General features: G+C 29.2%; 3 non-coding genes across 3 annotated transcripts; all 3 read right to left on the bottom strand.

The window, feature by feature from the left end:
* Positions 1-698: 698 nt before the first annotated feature.
* On the bottom strand, positions 699-780 carry Trnas-gcu (transfer RNA serine (anticodon GCU)). Its single transcript has one exon. It is a non-coding gene; the product is annotated as a tRNA-Ser (tRNA).
* A 904-nt stretch (positions 781-1,684) lies between these two features.
* Trnas-gcu (transfer RNA serine (anticodon GCU)) lies at positions 1,685-1,766 on the bottom strand. Its single transcript has one exon. It is a non-coding gene; the product is annotated as a tRNA-Ser (tRNA).
* A 3,210-nt stretch (positions 1,767-4,976) lies between these two features.
* Positions 4,977-5,058, bottom strand: Trnas-gcu (transfer RNA serine (anticodon GCU)). The gene has a single exon. It is a non-coding gene; the product is annotated as a tRNA-Ser (tRNA).
* Positions 5,059-9,132: the final 4,074 nt, after the last annotated feature.

The raw sequence follows: 9,132 nt of genomic DNA on the forward strand, positions 1-9,132 counted from the left end.
TTGGTCTACATATGTATACTAGGTACCTATAACAGAATACTACAAGTAATACAAGGCACTGTACACGCAGACGACTTTATAAAGTTGTCTGCGTGAGTACCTCTGTATCCTCTATTTCAGACAGCCAGAAAATAGGTTTTATATAAGAGCTGTGTGTATCGGAAGCGTAAAATGTGCTTGTGATATTATTGTGTGTGGGGTCCTCTAGAATGGTTTGTGGGGGCGTCACATGATGTGATGTGCGTGTCGTACTTTATATATATGTGTGGATAGTACAGGTGGACCTATATAGCTGGCCATTTGAGATAAATAAAAAAGATTCAATAATAGAGACTGCACAATTGACTAAATACATTTTTTTATTAAGAAAATAGAAATTTGATTCCAATATGTGTTCACATCTTTCAATTTAATATTTTATACATGGTTCTAGTAGGTATATTCGTTTGGAAGTGACTGAAAACGCACAAGTCTGGAGCGCATTCAGTGGTTTTAGTAATCCCGGTTTGATTGGACGATTTTGAACGCATTGAATCGAGTTTTCTTTTATACGAATAAATTGACTTTCCTACTTTAAGCGTGTTTTATTTGATTTTTGATGCTGACAATTTTCATGAATATATTAAAGGAACAACGAGATTGGAATAAATGTAATGTAATTACATTACATTATAATTATGTATTAATAAAAATGATATCGACGAGGATGGGATTCGAACCCACGCGTGCAGAGCACATTGGATTAGCAGTCCAACGCCTTAACCACTCGGCCACCTCGTCTTATAGAAATATCTAACTAATTAATTACTGTTATGTATATGTACAACATACCTTGAAGACCTGTAGGTTGAAGTTCTTTAACACGTAATGTAAGAAATTATGTATTATTTAAGACAAAATTACCAACTGTGTGTGTGTAACTTGTATTTTAATATTAGATATAGTAGTATAAAAATATAATAATACATAATGGTTTCGAACTTAGATATTTCGAGAGCGAAATGATCATTTTATATACAAACTTTTGGAGTCATATGTATATTAAAAGAAAATATTTTTTCATATTCTATGCGTATTTGGAACGTCCCTATAATTTCTGAAATTAGTCACCTAGAGTACTTTCTAAAAATACTAAGCTTAAGCAAAACAATTACCTACTACACTAGTAGGAGCTGAAGAAGCAATATCTAGATAAACAATATATTTATTAATATAATGAAACTACGTAAAATAGGATTAAATCTAGACAGCAGATGTTTTTGTTATATATGTGATACATATAGTGGTGAGATATGTTATTTGATTTTTTATTTATTATCTAAGAGGGCTGATTACGTTGAAATTGAAGTAGTAGTTTATATATCATTTTCAAAAACAAGAGTGAAAAATGGTAATTTTTTTAACAATTTGTACATTTTTTTCTAGATAGTTTACTAACAAATTAGCCACTTATTTATAATATAATAGCCAACTTATTTTTTAATAGATAATAATAGTATTGCTAAAAGAAACCACGTATCCTTTTCTTTCTGATAAATATCACATTCTACATACCCAAAATCTTCCTTTGCCACGCAATAGAAAAAAAAAAATATATCTATAGCTACATATAATATAAATATCCTTGGATATCATGCTATTACACTCTCAATACAGTGTACACAGTTTGAAAATGCAAAATATACGACGAGGATGGGATTCGAACCCACGCGTGCAGAGCACATTGGATTAGCAGTCCAACGCCTTAACCTCTCGGCCACCTCGTCGAATAATATGCTTTAGCTAATAATGTAGCAGCCACTTAGTTATTTGTACAGCTGTAAAATATACATGTAGTACGTTATATGGTCAATTATGTATGAGAAATCGACATACTAAATATATTTATGTATTGTATTTGCTTGACTTGAATGTGCATAAAACTTTATATTCGGTTAAAGTTTTGAGAGATTAATAAAACAAACTTCTGTGGAATAGACACAGCATTGACTAATCACTACATAATGCATATTCTGTAATATATTGGTCATACAAATTCCGACTAGCAGACGCAGTAAAAATTTAATATTAATAATTTGTTAATGTTTATTTATCATTATTAATACTTGCCGTATTTTTAAATGAAAGCTACATTCTATTTTAATGCCTATAGAATAGTCATTAAAATTTATAACTCCCGCTAATTATAGTTGACATTCAGGCTGGCTAATGTCATTTACTATAAATATTCAACTAAAACAACGTTTTGGTACCTAGCAATACCACTTCCTATTTATCAGGAACCTAATTGGTAGTAAAATGTCTCCTTCGTTGTCTCTAAAACCTTTTCGCATAGTCCCCGGTAAAGGAGGCTTGCATAATTCACTGCCATGCTTACTCAGTTGTTAAAAACTTGATTACGTGTTTACTGGTGTACAACCCGTCTAAAGTTGATGGCGCAAAAAATCTCTGCGTTAAAAGTATAAAGGAATTCCATTCTCGAGGGACTTCTCAGTTTACAAAGTACCCATCTGGAGGGAAAGCTGTTAGCGTGTTTTTTTTGTTCTCTATTTTGTGGAGAACGGTTTTGCTTTTATTTTGTGTGTATAGTAAAATATGTTTGTGCGAACATTATATTAGTTAAAAAATCAAATATTTAGTCTAAGAAATTTAAATGGTGTTTAGGTGTGTGACGTTGTGTGATTATGATAATGCATATATAGGTACGTACATGTTATGATACGCACGTTACTTGTTATGTATTTCCATACTCGTTAACGGAGACTGCATATAATATATTTTGTTCTGTTTTTCTATTCTATACGGAACCTGCCTTGTGGTTGTACAGATATAATATTGCATTTATTATTATTTAGAAAAACAAACAATTCCTAAAAATAAGATTACCCATTATCACATTGTATACCGATGTCTTACAGTTAGAATGTGAATATGTCAAGTATATATTACATTCATTTATGTTTATTTAATTCTGCATGCTTACGTATTATGTAATTTTATTCACGTATGCCAAATAGAAAGTACACTAAGGCAATATGAGTAAGATTTTAGTCGTTTAACTTTTGCAATGAATGATTCGCAAAAGAACTGAAGTGTGAGATACGTTTCAAAAATTGGCAAGCAATTGTGGCGAAACTCAACTGACGGAAGAAGTTTTTCAAGTTGTGAATAAGTGCAGTATCTCGTGTGTAGATCGATTATTGATAAAATAGAACAACGACAAATGTGACAATGATTGTTGAGCCATATTAAAGTTTGTACAGTTCAGTAATATTTTCCTGTATTTACAAGCGAATTAGTGAAGACGAAGAACTTGTATAATATTTTATAATATTTAATAATAAGTTATAGCCTAATATGTAGATATAGTAATCCGAATTATTTTAAAATAAGTGAAATATTATAGGCTTTATAATTAAAAATTCGGATTTATAAAGAATAAATTGTTTGCTATATAACCCTCTAAGAAAACTTGATTAAAATATATCAGTACAATTTCTACAAACCGATAGAACGAATTGGAATCTGTTGAAATTTGAATTTTTAAATCTGAAATCTAATATTTTATTTTCCTGAATTTAAATTTTAGATAGAAATTTATGGTATGCAGTATTGATAGGTACATTCATTTAATTATTTATCTATCGGTTTTTTTATATAATAAAGTAAACAGCTGTTTAAACAGATAAACAGAAAGTTACGTCAACGTGGAATGCCTTAGTTCGTAATTAGCGACATTTGTTTTATTATTATTGTTGGGTTTTTCGCCTTGACGGCGCTCATAAATACTGAGGCGCCGGATTAATTACGCGAAATTAAACACGACGTTCACGGTAAGTGAAGGTGGTTGAAAAGCCTTTCGGAAGCAGTATGTAGTGTTTAAGGCTTTTAGGCACAATACTTATACAGTATTAAAAATATAATGATTCCTAATAAGAAAAACACGTATACACACACATACAGCTGTAGAGGAATTTTTTACATATAACCAATATCTTGGTAAATTTACTTAAGCTAATTAATATCAACTGTCACTGTTTAGTTGTTAATAGTTTTTAGTGTATAGACATATATTGGTTTAATTAGTGTCTAATTTGATTTATTCACAATTTCTAAAAATTATATCCATATGGAGGGAATTAGAACTTACCTGTGCAAAACATCTAACGCCTTAATCTAATACTGATTACGTACTGTGTACTCTATAGCTATCATATTGTATTGTTTAAATATATTTTTAGCGTGCGAACGTGCACGACAATAGTTACGGTAATATAATAATAATACGGTATTTTCAATTTAATGTTCGACATATAACAAGAAAATAATATTGTATTATTTTAATATTATTTAATACATTTTATTTCGTAAGCTGATTTCATCACGATTTTGTTAACTCAAAAACATGTAACTATACAGAACAACGCCTAGTTTTTATATAATATCTTTTACGATACGATTATATTTTTATATACAAGCAAAAACCGAAAGATCCAGTTTTATCCGGGTACACTTCGGTTTTTACACGGCTCCAGAAGCAATCTTTTTCCAACTTGAACCATTATAAACAGTTTTTTTGCATTATATTGAGCAGGTATGACATGTTCTTATTGTTACTTGGCTTTGACTGTAGCTTGTAGGCTTTATTTTACAGGCAAAAGTTACACATCAAATAGAAACAATATAAGTAATTGGAAGGTTACTGTGTTGGAGCAAAAAAAAATTTTAATGCACTCTCTTATACCACACAAAGTATAAAGTAAAATATATACAACTGAAATATGAAATACTCATTATATAGTAAATAAAAATTTGTAATTATTTTTCCCTTACCTACATTATAAATATAGATACTGAAAGCGAAAACAATAATTGAAATCTTTAAGTAGATATTTTTAAAAGTATAAGGAGATACTGATTAAGTGGTTCACAGATCTGGTAAATTATTTCTGTTTAAATTTCAATAAAAATGATATCGACGAGGATGGGATTCGAACCCACGCGTGCAGAGCACATTGGATTAGCAGTCCAACGCCTTAACCTCTCGGCCACCTCGTCTTATATTTTTAATTGACAAATTAGCTAATTACCTACTTCAGAATTTCCATTTATTTGATCAGTTGGTAATTTACCTTCAACAATCTTATAAATTCAATTGCTAAATATATACCGAACGTAGTGTAACCTGAGACTTTTATGGCATATATCACTTTGAAAGAGATTCTGTATTCGATTCTTTCAGAGCCCGATCTTATTTGATTGTAAAATGGTTTGTTAGAGTTTATTAATTGTTACAGTGTTTTGAATTTTTACGCGAGCTTAATCTGTATGATGCCGTACCTACATACTACATTATTTGAATAATTAAAAAAACTATGCATTCGAGTATTCTAATTATTATTAAAAAAATAATTATAATTAGTTTTAACAAAACGTATTTTTATTATGATTATAAAGGAAAATTAAATAGAACATAGTAATAAAATGACGGATTAGACTAAATACAAATTTATCTGTAAATATAGGCAAATACAGGCTTTTCCCAATACAGTAGGATTACTGAGGCCGGACGGCAGTTTGGTCGTTGCGAATAATAACGCATATTTCGCGTAATAGCCGACCATAACGCTGACAGAGATGAAGATGAATATGAGACCCTTAGCAGATTTCCGTCAGATTCCAGCTATGTAGGTAGGTATGTGCATACACACCACCAACATCAACAAATGTAACATTACACTGTAATCAAACTTAGGTGCGTTAGGTGTGTGTCAGCAGGGATTAAGGAAGCAATAAATTGTTCCGTTTGCCCGATTTATTTTCCTCGATAATCCTTAGTAACAGAAGAAATTGGCTTAGACCAAAATTTCTACGTGATAATTGCTCTTTTGTACGGTAAGCACTTTGAGGACGGTTTTCGATTACTTACATAAAAAATCTATTCAAGTTAATATAATAAATTGATCAAAATTAAATGGAACAGACAAGAATTCGTTATGCAATCTTCTTTGCTTAAGATCAATAAGGAAAATAAAGATTTCTTCTTTGTCAGTTCAAGTAATTTTTCTTATGTCTATTTATTCAAACAATTCACTTAGTTATATCTTCTCTTGTGCAAATCCGAAACAGACTAGAATTGATTTTTGCAATATTACATAAGTATTCACGACACAAAACCATTTTAAAAGAAATGATTCATAATTTTGATACCTTAATCTAAAATCTAAAATCTATTTATTCGATTATTTACTTCTGTGCTCTTTTTTATAAAAATACTTCATAGACTTAATTAATATTTATGGTTTCAATTTATATGCTAATTTGTATACAAATATAAATACAATATGTAATAAACACAAGGGCAAGAGAGTTCTGTATTGAAAACGTTTGCGAGTAACCCCTTTCAAACCTAAAGAGATGAATCGATGGGAACTAATGAGGTGTTAATGGATATTACCCTATAACTATATTGTCTTATACCTTATACTTAATATTATGATTCAATAGGCATATATTTAGATATAGTGGATAGAGTTTTAATTAAATATTTTTGTAAGACTTGAAATGAAAAAGAAAAATGAAAAAATAGTGTTTCAGAATTTCGGAGATTAAAACTGAACTGACAGACAGAATAAAAAAGGATAATTTTAAAAAACAAAGAATCAATGATATTGTCATTTCAGTTTAAATTTGAAAATAAAAATAGCAAGTTTTATTAAATGATAATATTTATGAGATAAATAGATCCTTACTTCCGAAAACTCTTTTATTTTCGAAAAGCATTATTTCGATAAGGGTAACACATCTTTTTGTGAGGCTCGAGATAGTTTTTTTGTGGAATAAAATAAAATTTACTGCATATAATTTTTTTACTAAACATATAAATTTAACTAATATAAAATATTATCCCCCATATAAAAAACCAATAAATGCCAGGTTTATTGATATTTCATAAAATATTTTACAATTTCCTTTCATTGTGCCTTTGATATCGTGTGGTGTTGCTTTTGACATGACCGCAATTTCCCTTCGTAAAGATTCAAGAGCTTTCCATTACGTCGGGCCCATGAAGTATATGTTCTGGGCCTTATAAAATGGAGGGAAATGTAAAGATAATAACATTACAAGCCCTCACGTCACTTATGCTTTACGCTATAGCAATAGGCTTACAATATCACTCCATCAAAATAATAAGTAGAATTATTCACATTATCATTCTGATCTGATTTCACTAATAATATTCTTAAACAACTTGGGTCTGCATTTGTATATTGCGTACATTTATATTTGCCTACATTTATGCGAATAATTATATGTATTTTGCATATATATAGTTTTCATTAGGAAAATTTGTTTAACTAGTCGTAGGCTGTCCTTGACGTAGGTTCTGTTTTTAGATTACCATAAACCACCATCAGGTCTACTGGCTAGTTTGTCATTTCAATTACGTAAAAAATATTAATATAAGCCTCCTGCTTATATTAATATTTTTTATAAGATTTTGCAAGAAATAAGAATATCATCCAGATAATGTAAATACGCAAGTACGAATATTAATTAGAAGAAGCAAATATACCTTTCAAATACTAAACGAAGTATTATATATGAAGCCAAACGTAATGCGCAATAAAATCTCGCCAACATAATCCACTTTTATAGTATTTAAGTACCTATATAAAACGGGGAAAAAGCGAATGTAAAATTGTTTGAAAGAATTAGCACAAAAAATTTCCAATGTGAATTAATCATTTCAAGAAATTAAATCACGGCGACTCTTTGAACATTTATAAATTGGTATTGAGTGGTATTAGCCTAATTGAAATATATTGCAAATAAATAATTAGTAAAAAACTGTAGCAGATTTCCTTCCAGAAAATAAAACTGTCTCGTTATATAAAGTTCAAAATTGATAGTTATTAAATAAGATGTAATCAATCGTCAAAGCTGTAAACATCTGACATATAGTTCTTATAGGATTTCTCTTTCCTTTACAGATTGTAAGTGAAATCTGTATACTTCCGGAGAACCGATAATGGATGAAACACGATATTTTTTTAGACACATCACTTTCTTTTTCTATCCACATTAACGTACCTACATCATACTGATATAAAGTCTCAATGTCAAATAGATTGTCAAAATTATAATGTTGTTGTTAATGAACAAGATACGATATTATCTATTTCATTTTATATGTATCTATGTAATTTTACATAAGTTATTATTACTTTTCTATAAATATTTTTCATAGTGCTGGGATTTATTTTAACTTCTTTTTAGTACCGCTAATTTTTTTTTAATTTGTATAATTAAATAATATCTAAAATACTTCTTTACCTAATATTTTTTCTTTAAATTTCAAGTGGCACCAAATTTTTAGTCATATAATAAGTATAAAAAGCTATTATTACATTTTAATATTTAATTTGTAGTATTCATATCATATGTAGATTGTTACACTCGTAAACATACCTGAGATTTTCTTGCCTAGAATTTTAATGACCTCGTATAGACTAACTAATATTACAGTAAAGTTTTAAAATACTTCACACATTGAGATGTTTTAGAGGGAACGGAAAATGTAATTCTATATATTTTTATTCATATTCACTACGTCAAATTAAATAAATACGCGCAATTTAAATGTAAAAGTTATTGCAATAAACAGCGGTGAAAATAAATTGTATTATACAAATACATTCTCGTGGAAATTTTGTTACGCGAAAGACATAAATTTGACCGCAAATCGAGGCCAACGAAATTGTGGGAGATGTCTGAATAAACAAAAGGGTTAGAGAACTTTTCAGAACCGAAGATCACCTAAACCTCTTTAAATAAAATATCCATACTAATAGGTATTCTGAATGCGAAAATGTTAAACCATTAAGTGCTTAAAGTACAAATCAAAATAGATAAATTTTAGCATATAGATAGTCAAGAATTTGGCGACTAACATAAAGGATAAAAATATGATGAATTAATAATTTCTTAAATAATGGATATAAACCACATTGTATTAAAAAAATAGACTACTTCGGGTTAGTGTTCCGATCACCTCACAGGGGGCATTAGTTAGTGAGGTAGTGAGTAAATAATTAGTAGTATAAAGTCTTCAGTATAAATGTTAAGATA

The sequence above is a fragment of the Achroia grisella genome, unplaced genomic scaffold (genome assembly GCF_030625045.1).
Source record: "Achroia grisella isolate CSIRO2021 unplaced genomic scaffold, CSIRO_AGI_Agris_v1 utg1179, whole genome shotgun sequence".
In the NCBI taxonomy this organism is placed as follows: domain Eukaryota; kingdom Metazoa; phylum Arthropoda; class Insecta; order Lepidoptera; family Pyralidae; genus Achroia; species Achroia grisella.